This window comes from Symphalangus syndactylus, chromosome 12 (genome assembly GCF_028878055.3).
Source record: "Symphalangus syndactylus isolate Jambi chromosome 12, NHGRI_mSymSyn1-v2.1_pri, whole genome shotgun sequence".
Lineage (NCBI taxonomy): Eukaryota > Metazoa > Chordata > Mammalia > Primates > Hylobatidae > Symphalangus > Symphalangus syndactylus.
In genome coordinates, this window is record NC_072441.2 from 102,929,582 (window position 1) to 102,950,585 (window position 21,004).

The window sequence follows — 21,004 nt, forward strand, 5'->3', positions numbered from 1 at the left end:
CTTTTTCAAAAAAATAAAAGGCTGGTACACATAGAACAAAATAAGTGCTGGAAAATGAGGTTGGAGATGAAGCCAGGGACCAGATTCATGCAGGTCCTCAAAGGCCTTGGTTAAGAGTTTGAATTGTGGCCGGGCGCGGTGGCTCACGCCTGTAATCCCAGCACTTTGGGAGGCCGAGGTGGGCAAATCACGAGGTCAGGAGATTGAGACCACGGTGAAACCCCGTCTCTACTAAAAATACAAAAAATTAGCCGGGTGTGGTGGCGGGCGCCTGTAGTCCCAGCTACTCGGAGAGGCTGAGGCAGGAGAATGGCCTGAACCCAGGAGGCAGAGCTTGCAGTGAGCTGAGATTGCGCCACTGCACTCCAGCCTGGGTGACAGAGCAAGACTCCATCTCAAAAAAAAAAAAAAAAAAAAAAAAAAAAAAAAAAAAAAAAAAAAAAAAAAGAATTTGAATTCTATCCTGCAAATCTTTTGAAGGGTTCTTCTCTAAAGATGGAAGGAGAGAGGAAACTGTAGCAGTAATCCAGGTGAGAGGGAGATCTGACTTGGATTAGAGGAAACTGGAAGAAATGAATGGATTAAAGATACATTTTGAAGGTAAAATGTATCTAACCTGCTGATAAATTAGATGAAAGACTTGAGAGTGAGTAAAATATAAAGGGTTATTCCTAAGCACCTGACTTGAAAAACTGCTTGTCCAGAAGTCGTTTTTTCTGAGCTGAGGAAGTCAGGAGGAAATTTGGAGGGGGGAATGATCAAGAGTTCAGTTTTAGAAATATTAAGTTTGATAAATAAAGAATGCTAATGGAGATAGTACCACTGTTTGATATAATAGAACTAAAGAGGTTTTTAAAATATTCTTAGTTAGTTGAACTCATAATTGAACAAGTCAGGATGTAATGATAATGAAAACTTCCCTTTTATAGGCAATTCAATTTATAGTAAATTTCACTGAGAGGCAAATTTTTTAATTAGTAGAATTTCAGTGCAATAAATACACCATTTATTTAAATTGACATTCCTAGGACAGAAGAGCTGGATGAATTTGCAGATAAAGTAAAATATTCGGAGAGAGACACTGTGGCAGAGATTGGCTAACTGTTCACCAAATCTATTTTCTTTTCTTTCTGCTGACACAGCTGGACTATATTTCCAAGCCTCCTCTGGCTTCTAAAATTATTTTCTTTTCTGTTTTATAAGATGATATTAAAACCTGTTCTCATAGGGATTGTGATGAGCAAGCTAAAATCAGTTCTGAATTGTCAAAAGTGAAATAAAAATTCATTTTTATTAGTATAGGCATGTGACTGAGACTGAACCAAGGAATGGGAATAAAAGTGATGTACATTTCTTCCTTTGGTCTGGTTATGTAAAAAAAAAAAAAATTCTTATGCAGCTTTCATGCTCTCTATCCCTTATGTCAACTGGATATTGGCACCCAAAGTGACCTCAGAAGCCACACATTGAGGGTGACAGAACCACCTTCAGTTGAAATTCCTAAAATGACTGCGTGGTTCAGAATCCCCGTGCCTACTTTTCTGCCATCTTAACTGCATGAACAAAAAAAAAACTATTATTTTAAATCATTCAGATTCTGTAATTCAACTGCTTCAGCAGCTAGCATATATTAAAAGATGTTAATTTTATTTCAAGGTGGTATCAAGAACATAATTTTATTCCCATTTATTTCCTTTCTTTCTCTTTTTTTTCAACATGTATTTTCTGTCATGCATGACCAGGCAACTTGAGTAGATTAAGATGTTAGGAGGTTTGTACAGGGAGTGAGGGAAGCTAAGATGTTTGAGGTATGAAAGAGGAGTTGAAGGATATACTTTCTTTCTATGTTCCATATCAGATAATCTGTTTTTCTCTCTCCCTCTGTCTGACCCAGTAATTCATTTCTAAGATGTATTCTTCTATAGCTATTTCTTTCCACCTGCTGATAGCACCCTCATTGTAAAACAGAGACTTGATGACAATCTTGATCTCTCTCTTCTTGCCCAGTTTAATAATCAAGTTTTTACACTGGGATACAAAATAATCATAAATCAAAGTTGAGAAATATGTTTTCTTCCTTTGTACATCTGATAGCAGATTTCATATCTCTTGAGGAAAACGCTTTTGAGATTATGAAAAGTGTGACATATCTCTGATAGGACATGCTGAAGCCAGAATGTGCCCTCTGCATCTTTGGCCAATGGATTAGCCGGTTAGACATACTCTGACATTGTTCTCTGTTATATTTACTTACCAGTCTTTTTGCATTGTTGGCTTCATCGCTCCATCTCTTGAGGAAAGGTATGAGGTACATTCAGTTCCATATGCTGAACACCCAGCATGATTGCTGGCAAAATGATATTATAAGTGCTCTGTAACTCCTTGGATGAAAACCAAATGAATGCTGAAAGTAGTGTGGTATGTATCTGACTAATAAAAATAATGTTCCAGGTGGGGCACAGTGGCTCATGACTATAATCCCAGCACTTTGGGAGGCCAAGGTGGGCAAATCACCTGAGGTCAGGAGTTCAAGACCAGCCTGGCCAACATGGTGAAACCCCGTCTCTACTGAAAATACAAAAATTAGCTGGGCGTGGTGGTGCATGCCTGTAATTCCAGCTACTTGAGGGGCTGAGGTAGGAGAATCGCTTGAACCCAGAAGGCAGAGGTTGCAGTGAGCCGAGGTCATGCCATTGCACTCCAGCCTGGGCAACAAGAGCAAAACTCGGTCTCAAAAAAAAAAAAAAAGTTCCTTATAGAATGAATTTTCTGTATTATTCACTGTAAAGAATTTATTTTTAACCACATCAATATATGTCTATAAGATATAGGTCATTACCTGGAAATTGAAAATAATTTTATGAGAAACTTCTCATTATGATATTTATTGTGTAAGGATCTTAAGTTTTTATCACCTTTGATGAATGTATCTTCAACTTGTGTACTCTAAAAAATTATCAGATTATTTTTATGATTGGTAGAGTTTATAGTTTCACAAGAATTGGGCAAATCTCACACACAGGGACAGGTGGAAGAGCATGCCCCCACGGGAGCTTTGAAGGAATACATTCTGGCCCTGTGGAGAATTGCCTCCTCTTCAATTCCAGTGGCATATGGTTAGATTTGGGCAAACAAATGCTATGCCAAATATGGCATTTATTGCCTCAGTTCAGATGCCAGGCCAGGCTGAAATTTACAGCTGTGTCCTGGTTGAAATTCTAAAACAATAGGAGTTTATTCTCTTAATCTAGTGTACCCCTAATCTAGAATGATGGCATTGTTAGCATCTAGAATTATTTTCTTTCCCATTTTATGGGATGATAATAAAAGCTATTCTCATAGGGATTGTTATGAGCAGACCTAAATTCAGTGCTGATTTGTCAAAAGTGAAATAAAAAATCTTTTGTCTGCGTGGTCTTAGGTGGCAGAAATGTAATTATAAGTAAGCCCTAATTTCTTCTAGGTATACTAGTGCTTGAGCCTAGTGAATGGATAGTCTCTTTATAGAAGTAGGTATATTAATCCCTTTAACCCCTTGAAAACTAGCAGTAGTGGCTATTTGATATAGCTCTTTCCAAAAAGTTTCTAGCTGGCCAGGCTAAGTTCTCATGCCTTTGTGGTATAGCATATGGACATTTATCTTGGCAGTGATTATGTGTAAATATAAAAGAAATACTTAAAATGCAATAAAATGAGCATATCTGTTTCAAGACTAATGTTTCTTGCTAATCATAGAGAACCTAGGATAAAATGCATAATGTTGGTCATCAGAACTGAGGAAAGCTTAACAATTGTACTATATTGGATAGGCGAAATCTAAGAGTATCTGTATACCCAGAGTCCTTTCCTAAGGGGTCCTACCTGTAGCCTCTTGCTAAGGATACCAACTCTAGCTAGATACATATAGATGGCCATGTTCTATATTGCATGACTTTACCATCTTGACCACATCTCAGAACATTTGATCTAAAGCATTCAGGTAGCTTGAAGGCTGACAGATTTAACGACCTAGTACAAGTGTTTTATCTAAGTGATGATAGTGACATAGTGGACTGATCAGATGTTCTTTCTTAGGAAATTTTTAATTTGAAATAGTATTATTTGATAGGAGCAAACACCAATTGCTTAACTAGAAAAAGAGGCAGACAAAAATGACATGAGTCAGCACAAGCCATGAGTAAGCAAGAGTGGCAAGTAAATAGGAGCTAAGTCATGAACTTTTTTACAAGTGTGTGTGTGTGTGTGTGTGTATGTGTGTGTGTGTGTATGTTGGTAGGGATGGGGGTAGATACGTATATTTAAATTGTATCTGTGGGGGAAGAGGATGGTCAACAAATTATTGCTGCCAAGGGAATAAAGAATTAATTACATCATTACTTATCTATTGGATTCTGAACAACTTGAAATTACAACTTGAAATTCTCCATCTATGTTCCTATACTTTTCATGAGACCTGGTTAAACTACTTTCCATGAGTTCCCATAAGGCCTAGCCACAAAACATACCTTTGTTCCTTATTTTCATATGAAACCTTACAGTAACTGTTCCCAGTTACCCCTCTCACATACACATCCACACACAGATACTTTAGACAACTTTACTGAGTCTCTATTCTTTGTGGTCAAAGGATCCTAATTTATATAACTGCTCTATGAGTTCAATGTTTATTATTTTAGCTCTGTAACCAGGGCAAGGACTGATGAACAATAGCAGTTTTGTGGCCACCCAAGAACATATTGACCTTGAATAGGAAAAAGCAATGTATGTAATCCTAATTGTGTAAGACAGGTGACTACAGAAAATACAAAGAATAATAGTTACATAGTAGTGATAAGAATGTTTATTCACTTCTCTTAGTTCATAAGAGATCAAGTGGACAACAACCAAGAGAAAGAAAACCTGAATAAAATAATGAAGTAAATATCTGAGATTTGTCAAGCTTTGTATCCTGAAAACTAAGAATGTCAAATAAAACATTCACAAAAATAGACCGTAAAGAAAATTTCAAAGAATTTCAAAAGGCAAAGTAAATATATACAGCATTCTGTGATCTCATTGCAATAAAACTAGAACTTAGGAAAAAGAATATCATCACCTGGACATTTTAAAATTTCTACTAACATAATTCTTAGATCAGAAGAAACCAAACAAGTTATAGAAAATCTAAAACAAAAGCATAATGAAAACACTACATATCAGAACTTGTGGGATGGAGCTAAAATAGAGTTCAGAGGCACTTATCTTAATGAAGAAAGAAAATAACTCCATTAAATATCTACCTCAAAGTTAGAAAAATTATCAATAAACATAAAAAAGCAAAAGAAGGGAATAAAAGTTAATAAATTAGACAAAAATTGATCAGCTAAGTAAAAGAGCTGATTATGTTTTTAAATAGGATATTAAGTTTATAAAATCAAAAAGTAGACAGGAAAGAGTATAAACCAAGAAATAATGGGGAAATGATAAAAATAGAAGAGAATCCTAAGAAAATATTTTGCTCGGCCGGGCACGGTGGCTCGCGCTTGTAATCCCAGCACTTTGGGAGGCCGAGGCGGGCGGATCACGAGGTCAGGAGATCGAGACCACGGTGAAACCCTGTCTCTACTAAAAACACAAAAAATTAGCCAGGCGTGGTGGCGGGCGCCTGTAGTCCCAGCTACTCGGAGAGGCTGAGGCAGGAGAATGGCGTGAACCCGGGAGGTGGAGCTTGCAGTGAGCTGAGATTGCACCACTGCACTCCAGCCTGGGCGACAGAGCGAGACTCCGTCTCAAAAAAAAAAAAAAAAAGAAAATATTTTGCTCAATCCTGTGCAAATTAATTTGAGAACCTAGAAGAAATGGATGATTTTCTAGGAAAATTGAAAAAATCAGTACTAACTTTAGATAACTAGAAAATCTAAACTATTATCACTGAATAACTTTCTTTTTTTTTTTTTTTTTGATATAGGAAGTCCTTTATTTTGTCATGTGAAACCATATAACAGCTGCCTAACCACAATGTAGATACCAATAGGAGATGGCTCAGAAATAGCACTAGTGACCCAAATAGTGACCATTATGATAAAAGGAATAAAGTTTTGACTGATTTATACGAGTTTTAAAATGCATTTTATATTGAGTAGTTATTTCATGTTTTCTCAAAAGAATTATTATGTTAAACCAAAAATAAACTAGGTATATAATTTGTTCACATAACAAATCTACATTCAAAGACATGCTTACAAATTTTCCACTTAGTCCATTTTCCTATTCGTAGCATTACTACAAATGCCTCCTTCCGTCATCATGTTGAATTCTTCAGCATCTTCTATATCATTTCCAGGGGCGTCTCTGGGAAGTAGTGATGCCTGTCTTCCCTCAGAAGCACTGATAACCGCAATATACCCACAGTTCACACCTTTTCCCTCTCCTGAGGTGTGCTACTTTTTGGCACAACAGAAAAAACACACTACTAGGATTTGAAAACCTAAATTCTGAGACTGGTTAGGTCATAAACTACAGAACTATAGATCATATATTCTCCCCAGGTGCCTGTTTCTCCACTGCATAAATAATTCATATTTGCTTGGCCCTTTGTAGTCCTTTACTGTTTCATTTATCTTCATGATAACCCTTAAATTTAAGTAAGGTAGCAGTATGCTCATTTTATAGAAGAAATCCAATCTCAAAGAGGATACACAGTCTCCCAAAGATCCCACAATAGTAATATATTAGGCAGAGCTAAACTCACACAATCTCACTCAAGATCCTAGTGCTAGTACATGGTGTGCTCATAAGTTTGCTAAAATGGATGAAGCAGCAGTTTCTCAGGTCCCTTCCAATGATCCTGTTCTCTGCTTCTACTTGATGTTTTTTCTCTCTTCTCTCAACTAGCATTAACATCCAAAACTATATATAATCACTAAATTTCATTTACCATGGTTTTCTTATTTAATTATTCTTTAAATTTTTCTATTTCCATGTTAAATCCAGAGAAGTGTTACTTTTTCGAAAGTTTCTGCTGCTGCCTGCCTCTCTGAAGGCCATGGGACTTACCTATTTGTTTGTCAAAGCAAAAATTCCCAACATTTTGTAAATACCACTAATTACTTTTTACAACTGTAAAAACAATTATTCCATACTTTAAACCAATTCAAAATAAAATAAATCCTCGATACTTCTTATTCCCTGGAGTAGTAATTTTAATCAGATTCTATTGATTCGTAATTTTTTCCTGTGTGCCTTTATTTGGGAAATACTGTTAGTCTACCTCACTGTCAAGTGTCTTTCCCTAACAAGAAAATGTCACAGTCTTAAGAGTCAGGAAAGCTTTTACTTTCACTATCACATATGAAGAATGAACTAAACACCTAAACTGGACAGTAAAACTTGAAAGAGGTATTCAGGATATTTCCCAAGGGACCATATGACCAATTTAAAAGTTGGTATGATGTGCCTAAAATAACACGCTAACTCTTTTACTTATAATAAAGGTACAGATGTACTGATTAGTCATGCTGACATGTACATATAAAATATGCCTATGCCAAATTAAAAGAAAACAAAATACATTCTATGGCAATCCTGAAAAGTCAGGGAGCTCAATAAATATTAAGAGTATGCTCTCACAATTAGCATTAAACATATGGTAATTAACATAACTTAATATGTGAAAAATGAGAAAATATACAGGATGAGAAGTACACATAGGAAATTGTTGTGATTTTCTTCATTTTGATTGTATTGCTTTCTTGTCTTCAGGAGGGAAGATTTTTACTTCTGAATTCACATCTTTCTGTTCTAAATGGTATTCTTGGGCTGTTTTCTCAGCAGTTCATGTTTCTGGATAAAGTTTATGATTATTGAGAAGTGTCAATGCTTCTACAATGGAAATTTTGCCTTTGGGAATTATCTTAATATTTATCATATTAAAGTGATGGCCGAAAGGTAGTCTGAATTCTTTCGGCTCTTGACATGTTTCAGCAGCTTTTACCTGCACGGACGACACAGGATCTTTGGAATCAACATACATATCTTTTAGAAATGACAGCAGCTTGTCATCTTTATGAGCAATCTCTCCCTTAATTTCTGGATAGAGACTAATCTGCTCTCGCAGGAGGCTATTGGTAGAGGGGTGTCTGGGAGCGGGAGAGGGCTTCATCTTGTTGATTTCCCATTCTGCTCAGTTCTCTAGGTTGAAATTCCTGATCCTGCGAGTCACCGCAGCCCCCATCTCCTCATAACATGATGCCCTCAGTTCACGCCACACGTGGGAACACCAGCACAGGAAACCTCCAGGGTACCCTAGAATAACTTTCTTCCACTGAGGCCTTGGTGATTTAACAGGGGAATTCTACCAAACCTTTCAGGAATAAATCAACCCAGTCCTCCCAAATACACATGCTTTAATAAATGTTGATATCTCTGGAAGGACACATGAGAAACTAGTAAACAGTTATTATTCCCAGGGAACAGAACTGGGGCTGAAGGACATTATTAGAAAGAAGTCTTGCTTTTTCCTGTATATCTTTTTTACCTTTTGTATTTTGTACCATTTGCATATGGTACTCATCCAAGTATGAGGAATTTAGAACATCTTTGTTTTACATTTGAACAAGTTGACAACACTATTTGGCTTTTGTTATTATGTTTACCTTAAGTTTTCAGTAAATGTAGTAGGCATAATTTCTTAAATACCTCCCTTCCCCAAAGATGTCCCACCATAATTCCTGGAATCATGATGAATATGATGCACTATTACTGATTCTGTGATTATGTTTTGCCATATGGCACAGTTGACCTTAAAATAGGGGATTCAAGCCTAGATTATCTGAGTGGGCCTAATCGAATCGTATGAGCCTTGAAAGCAGAGAGCTTTCTTTGGCTAATGGCAGGAGGGAAAGTCAAAGAGATTGGAAGTATGAGAAGGACTCAATGTGCAATAGCTGCTTTGAAAGTGGAGGAGACCACTTGAGAAAGAAGGCAAGTAGTTTTGAGGAGCTGAGGGCAGCTCCCAGCTGACAGCTAGCAAGGGAACTGGCCAAATCCTTGCAACCTCAAGGAACTACTAGCTCTGTCAAAAACCTGAAAGAGGTTGAGAGTGGATTCTTCCCCAGTCTTCAGGTAAGAGTCCAGCCCAACAGGCTTCTTGATTTCAGCTTTGTGATACCCTGAGCAGAGCCCACTTGGGACTCCTGACCTACAGAGATGTGAGATAATAAATGGATATTGTTTTCAGCTGCTTAATTTGTTATATAGGAATAGAAACTAATAGAGCAAAATTACGTTCTAAAACTTTAATACATGTGGGCTTTCAGAGGCTTTAGAGATGGGAGCCATATTCCCTCCAGTCTGGGTGTGATGGGTAGTGTCAAAGCAAGCAGCTGCAGAGCCTGTGGAATGGTGTCATGTGTCAGCCAGAGGCTGCATCGTTTCCATTGGTGCCATAAGTAGAATATGCTCTGCTGCTTTTTCATTACTTACTCCAATTGTGTAGAGAGTGAATTTTTTATACCTGTCTCTGTCTCCCTCTTTCAGATTATAATCTTAGAAGCAATTTTTTGGCATTTCTGTTTTAAATAATCTTGTATTTTCAATGAAGAAGTTGCCATTTCTTTTTTTTTGTTTGTTTTTTTGAGACAGGGCCTTGCTCTGTTGCACATGCTGGAGTACAATCACCGCTTACTGCAACCTTGACCTTCCAGGCTCAAGCAATCTTCCCATCTCAGTCTCCTGAGTAGCTTGGACTACAGACGTGCACCACCATGCACAGCTTTTTTTTTTTTTTTGATAGAGTCTCTCTGTGATTGCCCAGGCTGGTCTTGAACTCCTGGGCTCTAACAGTCCTCCCACCTCGGCTTCCCAGAGTGTTGGGATTACAATGTGTGCCACCACACCTGGCCTTTACTTTGGATGTCTTAGGAAATTAACTCCTACCTTTCTAAAAATTCCTGGGTTTATGTGACCTGGATTTAAATGGTCATGAGAGAAATTTCTGATATGATAGTGCAATCAAGTAACACTGGAATTCTTTGACTACTTTAGTTTTTCTAGAGTTTCACTTAAATTAACCCAATTTTGTTCCATTGGCAATTTTATCCAAGACTGAATAAAGGTAGTTTACCTTTTAAGTTGCTGTACACTAGAACTTACCTTTCAATTAATTCTTTTAATTTAACGGTGTGGAAAGCTGTTATTTACTTTTTATTTAATTGATTGTACTTTTGTAAACTTTTACCTGGAAAAAGTAACTTTGAGAACCACAGAGAAGAAACATATTGGTTAAGGTCTCTGAAGAGTGTCAGAGGATTCAAGAGTGTGGGGAATTGCTTCTGTGATTCCCATCACTTCACATTCTGAGTAGAAAAGCACACAACAGCCGGGCGCGGTGGCTCACGCTTGTAATCCCAGCACTTTGGGAGGCCGAGGCGGGCGGATCACGAGGTCAGGAGATCGAGACCACAGTGAAACCCCGTCTCTACTAAAAAAAAAAATACAAAAAATTAGCCGGGCGTGGTGGCGGGCGCCTGTAGTCCCAGCTACTCGGAGAGGCTGAGGCAGGAGAATGGCGTGAACCTGGGAGGCGGAGCTTGCAGTGAGCCGAGACTGCGCCACTGCGCTCCACCCTGGGCGACAGAGCGAGACTCCGACTCAAAAAAAAAAAAAAAAAAAAAAAAAAAAAAAAGAAAAGCACACAACAGAAATGCTGCAAGTCAGCGTCAGGAGTCCATAGCACCCATCATCAAGTGCAATAAGACTGTGACTCTCTGTTACTGAGTTGTGATGCTTTTTCTTTTTGCCAGTAAGTTACATGGTCCAGTTTTTTCTTTCTTAGATGACTTCAGGGACTTGTAAGCCTGCTGAGCTCAAGGAATGCTTCTGCCTTATGTACAGTGTATTATAAAAAGATTTATCTGTGATAAAAATGGAACCCGGCTGGGCATGGTGGCTCACACCTGTAATCCCAGCAATTTGGGAGGCTGAGGCGGGCTGATCACTTGAGGCCAGGAGTTTGAGACCAGCCTGGCCAACATAGTGAAACCCCATCGCTACTAAAAATACAAGAAAATTAGCTGGGCGTGTTGGCGTGGGCCTGTAATCCCAGCTACTCGGGAGGCTGGGGCAAGAGAATCACTTGAACTCAGGAAACAGAGGCTGCAGTGAGCTGAGATCATGCCATTGCACTCCAGCCTGGGTGACAGAACAACAGCTGGTCTCAAAAAAAAATAAAAACAAAAAAAAAGCAGAACCCATGAAGAAAAATTTAAACAACTGATTTTAATGACTGTAAAGGCATGTCACTAGTAGAAAAATGTTTCTATATTGTTAGGATAATCAAGTTTCTTTAAAGATAATATTGATCATTTTTAGCAGAAGTTGGTTATTTATCTTTAGGAAATGAAATTAAATGTTTTGCTTTGTTTTGTTTTTAATGTTTCTAAAAGGAATGAAACTGTATAATTGCTGATTCTGTTGTGGATTGAGGCATTTAGAGTAGCAAAAATTATATTAATGCTCTGTGCCAAAACACATAAAATGGCTTTATCACTGATTGGTGTCTCAATTATAAAAAGGTAATAATTTGCATAATATGATAAGAATGCCACTTGAAAGAAAGGAGGCTGGGTTGTTTTGTTTTTTTTTTTTAACATCCAGTAAAACATGATTGGCATCATCTAGTCAAATTATATATTATACTGAGCTTTATTTTCTGTATAAACCATATTTTACAGATACTATTTTAAAAGAAATAGAAATTTCTGGGCTTAGGTTTCAGAGTTATATGTAACTCACAAGTGAGTTGTGTGAGGTGAGTTCCTTGAAAACCTAGGTCTCATTTCAAAGGCTAGCTTTGGGCTGGTTGCAGTGGCTCACGCCTGTAATCCCAGCACTTTGGGAGGCTGAGACGGGCGGATGACGAGGTCGGGAGATCAAGACTATCCTGGCTAACACGGTGAAACCCTGTCTCTACTAAAAATACAAAAAATTAGCCAGGCATGGTGGCACGCACCTATAGTCCCAGCTACTCAGGAGGCTGAGACAGAAGAATTGCTTGAACCTGGGAGGCGAAGGTTGCGGTGAGCCGAGATGGCGCCACTGCACTCCAGCTTGGGTGACAGAGCGAGACTCCACTCCATCTCAAAAACAAAAAACAAAAAACAAAAAGGCTAGCTTTGTTCCAAAGCCCAAACCTGACTCTGGTAGACTATTTTCTAAGATAACTCTTGATGAGCTTTGCTAAAGGAAAGGGGGGTATGGTACAGATCACCTCAAAGTCATGTTTGGCTCTCTCTGCATTTGGGGTTTTCCTCTGGCGTGTTTATCTTCTGAATAATGCTTCTCCTAGGCTAAATACAGTTTGAACCCTCCATCTTACAACAGATGTGACAGAGGAATGCTTATGGTCAATAATGATGTACGGTCCACAGAGATAAAGAAATTGGTGGGAATGAGACTTTGAGAAGTATAATGAATGTCAGATTGCAGGCTGCCCATAGTACATCCAGCATCAGCACACTGTAGTTTGCCTTAACTAATTTGGGCCTCTGCAGCTTCGGGACAGTACTGCAAATAGGTGGTATAATAAGCTTAAATAACAGATTTCTATCACTTAAATATAAAAATCTCAGATTTGTCACAGTAATAATATTGACCTCATGTTTTTGTTTTTATTTTTTGTTCATTGACTTCATAAATGAATTGTTTGGCAGGAAAGCAGGTAATACACTTCCAGGCTTTATATTACATAGGTGTTGAGGCTAGAGAATGTCACAGAGGCCTGCCCTTATTCATAAAACACTAGGGGAAATGCCTTACTATGTTTTATTAAGCGAAGACCTTTCATTGTAAAAGTGAGATTATTCCTTTAGAAACCATATAAATTACTGAAGGGAATTACGAGCAAGAATATATTTTGGGTTCATAGATGCCAAATGCCCATCTCACTGGATGATTGTTATTCTAAGTATTTTCCATTACCTAGTTTCAGCTCAGGAAATAAGTTAGACCCTTAGGGGCCTAAGCAAGCAGGAAATGAGTGATAGATTTATAGATTCCACCAGTGAATTTGAAAAAAAAAAACTTTTACCTTTTAAATTATAACTGCAGTAGACTCAATATAAATGCTTTTTTTTTTTTTTTTGAGACGTTGTCTCACTCTGTCACCCAGGCTGGAGCACAGTGATCTTGGCTCACTGTAACCTCTGCCTCCAGGATTCAAGTGATTCTCTTGCCTCAGCCTCCTGAGTAAGTGGGATTACAGGTGCGCACCACCACACTTGGCTAATTTTTGTATTTTTAGTAGAGACGGGGTTTCGCCATGTTGGCCAGGCTGGTCTTGAACTCCTGACCTCAAGTGATCCACCTGCCTCGCCTTCCCAAAGTGCTGGGATTACAGGAGTCAGCCACCACACCCAGCCCATAAATGCCTTTTTTAATGCTCCCTCTTTCTTTCCTATGTAAACCCTTTTCAAGTTATATTTTCCCTATGATATTCTCAATAAAGAACAAATTACATAAAATCAGGAACCTGATTTTATATTAAGTGTGGGAAGTCAAATTACCATTGAGCGTAGGTCATATATTCTAGTAGTAGAGACCAATCTATTTTCTGCCTTGTTCCGGAGGGTCATAGCAAGTCTGAACCAGGCAGCCAGGTAGACCACTCTGAAGGCCCCATTCAAGCTTAGAGCTTCTCCAGTCTGAAAGACACTGGAGGAAGCTTCTTCCCACCTTATTTAGCTCCAAGAGTTCAGTTGTGCTCTGTGGAACACTAGGAATAACTGTATCCTAGACATAAACCAATAGCAAGACATGGTTTTAGTTTCCATGAGGGCCTTTGCTTAAGAGTCAGAAGGGAAGCCAGGCGCGGTGGCTCACGCTTGTAATCCCAGCACTTTGGGAGGCCGAGGCGGGCGGATCACGAGGTCAGGAGATCGAGACCACGGTGAAACCCCGTCTCTACTAAAAATACAAAAAATTAGCCGGGCGTGGTGGTGGGCGCCTGTAGTCCCAGCTACTCGGAGAGGCTGAGGCAGGAGAATGGCATGAACCTGGGAGGCGGAGCTTGCAGTGAGCTGAGATTGCACCACCGCACTCCAGCCTGGACGACAGAGTGAGACTCCGTCTGAAAAAAAAAAAAAAAAAGAGTCAGAAGGACTGCTACACATCTTAATTTTGCCACTGAATAGCTATGTGATACTAGGCCTTTGACATAAGCAGTTAAGTTAGAAGACTCCAGAGGGCCTGTCCAGCTCTTACGTAAGTCTAAATTCCACCTGTGATTTCATAGAATCCTTAAGTAAGCATTCCACTTCTATGGGCCCCGTTTTCTGCCCCTATGAAGCAAAGACATGGCTCTTGAGAGCCTGTTTACAGCAGGTTTTTGAAAAGAAAGTCTCAAGTCAAAGAAATTTTGAAATGGATTTAGATTAAAAGGTATTTTTGTGTGTGTGGAGAATGTGGGATTAACTCACTTATTTTCATTATGTATAGAAATTTCAGTTTGTTACTATAGACTATTTATAGAAATATGAGTTCTTGAGTTTTTCATTCTGCTACTCCAGATGTGTAGCACTCTGCTTTGTACATAGGAAGCACTTAGCAACTTGTGTGTTCTCTTGAATTTAACTGAAGTCCCACTTGAAAAGGTAAAGTTATATAAACTACTTTTTAGTATTTGAAGTTTCTTTAAGCCTATTTTTAATGATGGCTTGGTGTTCATGCAATGACTTATTTTTGTTTGTACTGGCAGAGCGTAGCTTTTTCAGTTGGCCAGTTAAAATGGAAAGACAAGCTGGGCGCAGTGGCTCACGCTTGTGATCCCAGCACTTTGGGAGGCCAAGGCAAGTGGATCACAAGGTCAGGAGTTCAAGACCAGCCTGGCCAAGATGGTGAAACCCCATCTCTACTAAAACTACAAAAAATTAGCCAGGCATGGTGGCAGGCGCCTGTAACCCCAGCTACTCGGGAGGCTGAGGCAGAGAATTTCTTGAAACCAGGAGGCGGAGGTTGCAGTGAACCAAAATCATGCCACTGCACTCCAGCCTGGGTGACAGAGCAAGACTCCCTCTCAAAGAAAAGAAAGAAAGACAACTTGTGCTCTTATTTTTAAAATATATACTTCTAGCCCCATACAAATGCTCTCAGATTAGACTAGCCAATTATACTTTGGAATACCTAGATGGTTTTAAAATACAACTTAAACTTGAACAGAAGCATCCAAAGGTCAACCACTGTTTTACTGGACATACCTTTTACTTTTCTATTTTATGTATTTTACATTAAAAGTTAGACCTTTGAGGCCGGGTGCAGTGGCTCACACCTGTAATCCCAGCACTTTAGGAGGCTGAGGTGAGCGGATCACCTGAGGTCAGGAGTTTGAAACCAGACTGGCCAACATGGAGAAACCCCATCTGTACTAAAAATACAAAAATTAGCCGGGCGTGCTGATGCGCACCTATAATCCCAGCTAGTCAGGAGGCTGAAGCAGGAGAATCACTTGAACCCGGGAGGCGGAGGTTGCAGTGAGTCGAGATCACCCCCACTGCATTCCAGTCTGGGAGACAGAGCAAGACTCCGTCTCCAAAAAAAATAAAAATAAAAAAAAAGTTAGACCTTTGGGTTTAAAAGCCCCAGGATAAACACATGAAAAAAACTTTCAAAATTTAAAAGTGTAAAATGTGCTCAGTACACCCTTCTTCCCACCCAACCAAACAACAACATCTCAAGTTAAATCAAATGGTATAAAATAGCAAATTCTACCACTGCCCTAGGGAAGTTCTGTCTGCCCACTGTCATCTGCTTTTACAGGTCTGCACCAGAGACAACTTCCCTTGATAGGAAGTACTGACTTTGTTCAGAGCTGTAAAATTATACCCAGCACCTGCCTTGTTCTTGTTCTATATGGGTCCCAGGGCCTGAAAGCCGCCATTTATGTGCTTTGGTTTGTCACACCCTGCACACACTATTAGAGACATTTTTCTCTCTTGACTTTGTATCTGCTTCCTTCTGTTGCTACACTCTCCATTTCCTATTTTCCTCATTTTTAAAAATGAAATTTATTTTTGCTTTTTCATTTGTCTAAGACTTAGGCTTTCATTTCCCCATCTGTAAATCAGGCAGTAGATAATAATCTCTAAAGCCAATTCCAATACTGTGTGAAGTCATTGTATCTTATATTTATGAGTAAATATAGTTATCATCTTTTTGATGATAAATTCATCAATAAACCATGGATTGGAATACATAAGAATCTGAAAACCCTTTATAACCCTCCTACCTCTGAAATTCACAGATACTGCTATATAGAACTGATTGATGAATTTCAATAATATCTATACCAACATATAATTAATAATGATATGTATTGATAATATTGATAACAATGAGACACCCACAGCTGACTTGTCAGTAACTGATTTGTGATTTCCTAATTTTAAGAGTGTGTGTATTCTTGTTGTAATCTATGAGAGCAAGAACCTTCTCAAAATGAAAGAAAGTTTTTCACGGATACTAATTCAGTGACTCATTTACTGACAATTTTCAGTAGGGTCAGAAACAATATCAGATTGGTCTGAAATCATAAAAAATATTTTTAAGAGTCTAATAGTTAAAAGCCATTTGGGGTGAAAAATAACTTCTCTCTATAATTGTATTTTATTTTATTGTTTTAATTTTATTGTTTTATTGTTTAACTATTTTATTGTTTATTTTTAGGCAGGGTCTCACTTTGTCACCCAGGCTGGGATGTAGTGGCACTCATTGCAGTCTCGACCTCCCAGGCTCAAATGATCCTCCTACCTCAGCCTCCCAAGTAGTTGGGATTACAGGCATGTGCCACCATGCCTGGCTAATTTTTTAAAACTTTTTTGTAGAGATAGGGTCTCACTATGTTACTTATGCTGGTCTTGAACTCCTGGGCTCAAGTGATCCTTCTGCCCTTGGCCTCTCAAAGTATTGGAATTACAGGCATAAGCCACACACTAGACCGGTAATTTTAATATACTGTATATCCATGGTCCTCAACAGAGAGTGATTTTGCCCTGAGGGGACATTTAACAATGTCTGGAAGAAATTTTGGTTGCCACAACCTTGGGTTGTGAGATCCTACTGGTATCTGGTGTGTAGAGGCCAATGATTGTGCAAAGCATCTTTAAATGCATAGGATAGCTCCCCACAACAAAAATCACCCATTCCAAAATACTAATAGTGCCAAGATTGAAAAACTCTTCCGTATGTGACTCTGTGACTCAGCTGAGTTCTATGATTTGGAGAGTCTTCTTGTATTTAATTCTAGAGGTTGTGAAAATAAAATGAAGGTCATTATAATGTCATAGTTCAGCCATGTGTACCATTACCAACTGCTTGCTGACTCTTGGCCTTTTATCCTTACCTAGACTATTAGACCTTCACAATGGATTCTTAAGTCTGGCCTGAGACACTAATTATTACTACAGGAAAACAAAAAAGAAAGCAAAAGATCCTACTATCTGGTAATAAATGTCTCATCTGAGCAGGTTTAAAGATCAAATAATCTTTGAAAAATAACAATTATGGTTATTATTAAAAAGTCAAAAAATAACAGATGCTGGTGAGGTTGTTGAGAAAAAGGAATACTTCTGCACTGTTGATGGGAGTGTAAATTAGTTCAACCATTGTGGAAAAGACAGTGTGGCGATTCCTCAAAGACCTAATGACAGAAATACCATTTGACCCAGCAATCCCTTTACTGGGTATATACCAAAAGGAATATAAATCATTCTGTTATAAAGACACATGCATGCGTATATTCATTGCAACACTATTCACAATAGCAAAGACATAGAGTCAACTTAAATGCCCATCAGTGATAGACTGTTTAAAGAAAATGTGAGGCCGAGCGCAGTGGCTCACGCCTGTAATCCCAGCACTTTGGGAGGCCAAGACGGGCGGATCATGAGGTCAGGAGATCGAGACCATCCTGCTTAACATGGTGAAAACCCATCTCTACTAAAAATACAAAAAAAATTAGCTGAGCGTGGTGGCGGGTGCCTGTAGTCCCAGCTACTTGGGAGGCTGAGGCAGGAGAATGGCCTGAACCCAGGAGGTGAAGGTTGCAGTGAGCCAAGATTGCGCTACTGCACTCCAGCCTGGGAGACAGAGCGAGACTCTGTCTCAAAAAAAAAAGAAAGAAAAAGAAAGAAAGAAAATGTGGTACATATATACCATGGAATGCTATACAGCCATAAAAAAGAATGAGATCATGTCCTTTGCTGGGACATGGATGGAGCTGGAGGCCATTATCCTTAGCAAACTAATACCAAATACTGTGTGTTCTCACTTACAAGTGGGTGCTAAATGATGGTCACATAGAGGGGAACAACACACACTGGGGACTACCAGAGGGCAGAGGGTAGTAGGGAGAGGATCAGGAAAAATAACTAATGGATACTAAGCTTAATACCTGGGTGATGAAATAATCTGTGCAAAAAGCCCCATGACACACGTTTGCCTGTGTAACAAACCTGCACATCCTACACATGTACCCCTGAACTTAAAAGTTAAAAAAGAAAAAGAAAACTAAAAATAACAATTTTTATATAGCAGTATGCTTTAAAATGATGTTATGGACTGTTAAACTTCAGTAGACTTGACCAATCATTTAGTCCGGTGCTTTTTTTTTTTTCCAAATAAAGTAAGAGCCTCACTATCTAAGCTCACATGATATATTGGTTGCAGGATTAATATGAGGAGGCATGATTACATGATCACATTCCAGACACAAGGCACCTCCTTCATGACAAAATTCATCACAAATGTAGGTTCTTTATGTGGTTTTTTTATGGCCCTCACTAGCTTTTGCATCAAGGTTTGCTCAATGTGGACTTTACGAAAATCAGGAAAGAAATGATTTAGTGAATAAGGGGATTAGAAATTGTATCCTGGCACCATTTACACAACTTGCAACACAATATTAAAAAATGACTAGGGAGACGGAGGTGGAAGGATATTTTATGTATGTAAATCTTAGCCATGTGCAGTGGTACACACCTACTGTCCCAGGTACTTGGGAGACTGAGGCAAGATAAGTTGAGGTTGCAGTGAGCTGACTCCAATCTGGATAACAGAGCAAGACCCTGTCTCAAAAAAAATAAAAAATAAAATGATTTTTTAAAAATGAAGTAAAGGACAAGTAGAGAGAGGTAGGGTGGGGAATTTTCCCTTGAATCCTCAAAGTAATAAAACTGTATATTCTACTTTCTATCTCCTTCCTTCACAACATTTGAAATTCCACAGTAATTTTCCCTTCAGTTATTTGCCTATTTCCTTTTTAATGAGTTTCCACTGTTATACCCAGTAGTTTAAACAACATTCTTCTTTACTTATTGAATTGATATGGTAAGATCTGCAAAAAAAAAAAAAAAAAAAAAAGTTATTCCAAAATGCTGATAGTAAAGAACAAAGTTTTTAGGGATCTAATAGTTTCTTTCCTTGCCAACCTTATTGAGATATAATTGACAAATAAAAATTATTTATATTTAAGGTATATAACATGATGATTTGATATATGCATACATTGTGAAATAATTACCACAGTCAAGCTAATTAACACATCCAGTACCCCATATAGTTAACGTGTGTGTGTATGTGTATGTGTGTGGTGGTGTGCCCGGAATTGGTGGGTTCTTGGTCTCACTGACTTCAAGAATGAAGCCGCGGACCCTCGCGGTGAGTGTTACAGTTCTAAAGGCAGCGTGTCCGGGATTTGTTCCTTCTGATGTTCGGATGTGTTCCGAGTTTCTTCCTTCTAGTGGGTTCGTGGTCTCGCTGGCTCAGGAGTGAAGCTGCAGACCTTTGCAGTGAGTGTTACAGCTCTTCAGGCGGCACGTCTGGAGTTGTTCATTCCTCCCGGTGGGCTCGTGGTCTCGCTGGCTTCAGGAGTGAAGCTGCAGACCTTCGCGGTGAGTGTTACAGCTCATAAAAGCAGTGTGGACCCAACGAGTGAGCAGTAGCAAGATTTATTGCAAAGAGCAAAAGAACAAAGCTTCCACAGTGTGGAAGGGGACCCGAGCAGGTTGCCGCTGTTGGCTCGGGCAGCCTGCTTTTATTCTCTTATCTGGCCCCACCCACGTCCTGCTGATTGGTAGAGCCCAGTGGTCTGTTCTGACAGGGCGCTGATTGGTGCGTTTACCATCCCTGAGCTAGACATAAAAGTTCTCCACCTCCCCATCAGATCAGTTAGATACAGAGCATCGACACAAAGGTTCTCCAAGGCCCCACCAGAGCAGCTAGATACAGAGTGTCAATTGGTGCATCCACAAACCCTGAGCTAGACACAGGGTGCTGACTGGTGTGTTTACAAACCTTGAGCTAGATACAAAGTGCCGATTGGTGTATTTACAATCCTTGAGCTAGACATAAAGGTTCTCCAAGGCCCCACCAGAGCAGCTAGATACGGAGTGTCGATTGGTGCACTCACAAACCCTGAGCTAGACACAGGGTGCTGATTGGTGTATTTACAATCCCTGAGCTAGACATAAAGGTTCTCCACATCTCCACCAGACTCAGGAGCCCAGCTGGCCTCACCCACTGGATCCTGCACCGGGGCTGCAGGTGGAGCTGCCTGCCAGTCCCGCGCCATGCGCTCGCACTCCTCAGCCCTTGGGTGGTCAGTGGGACTGGGCGCCGTGGAGGAGGGGGTGGCGCTCGTCGGGGAGGCTTGGGCCGCACAGGAGCCCATGGAGTGAGTGGGAGGCTCAGGCATGGCAGGCTGCAGGTCCCGAGCCCTGCCCTGTGGGAAGGCAGCTAAGGCCCAGTGAGAAATCGAGCAAAGCGCCAGTGGGCTGGCACTGCTGGGGGCCCAGTACACCCTCCGCAGCCGCTGGCCTGGGTGCTAAGCCCCTCATTACCCGGGGCCAGCAGGGCCTGCCGGCTGCTCTGAGTGAGGGGCCCGCCAAGCCCACGCCCACCCGGAACTCCAGCTGGCCCGCAAGCACCGGTTCCCGCTCGCGCCTCTCCCTCCACACCTCCCTGCAAGCTGAGGGAG

The 21,004-nt window shown here is 39.8% G+C and overlaps 1 protein-coding gene and 1 pseudogene across 15 annotated transcripts in view; one reads left to right on the plus strand and one right to left on the minus strand.

The window, feature by feature from the left end:
- Window positions 1–21,004, plus strand: part of RABGAP1L (RAB GTPase activating protein 1 like) — an 865,831-nt gene that overhangs the window by 704,561 nt on the left and 140,266 nt on the right. The window lies entirely within an intron of this gene.
- Window positions 7,709–8,314, minus strand: LOC134734559 (NADH dehydrogenase [ubiquinone] 1 alpha subcomplex assembly factor 4-like; annotated as a pseudogene).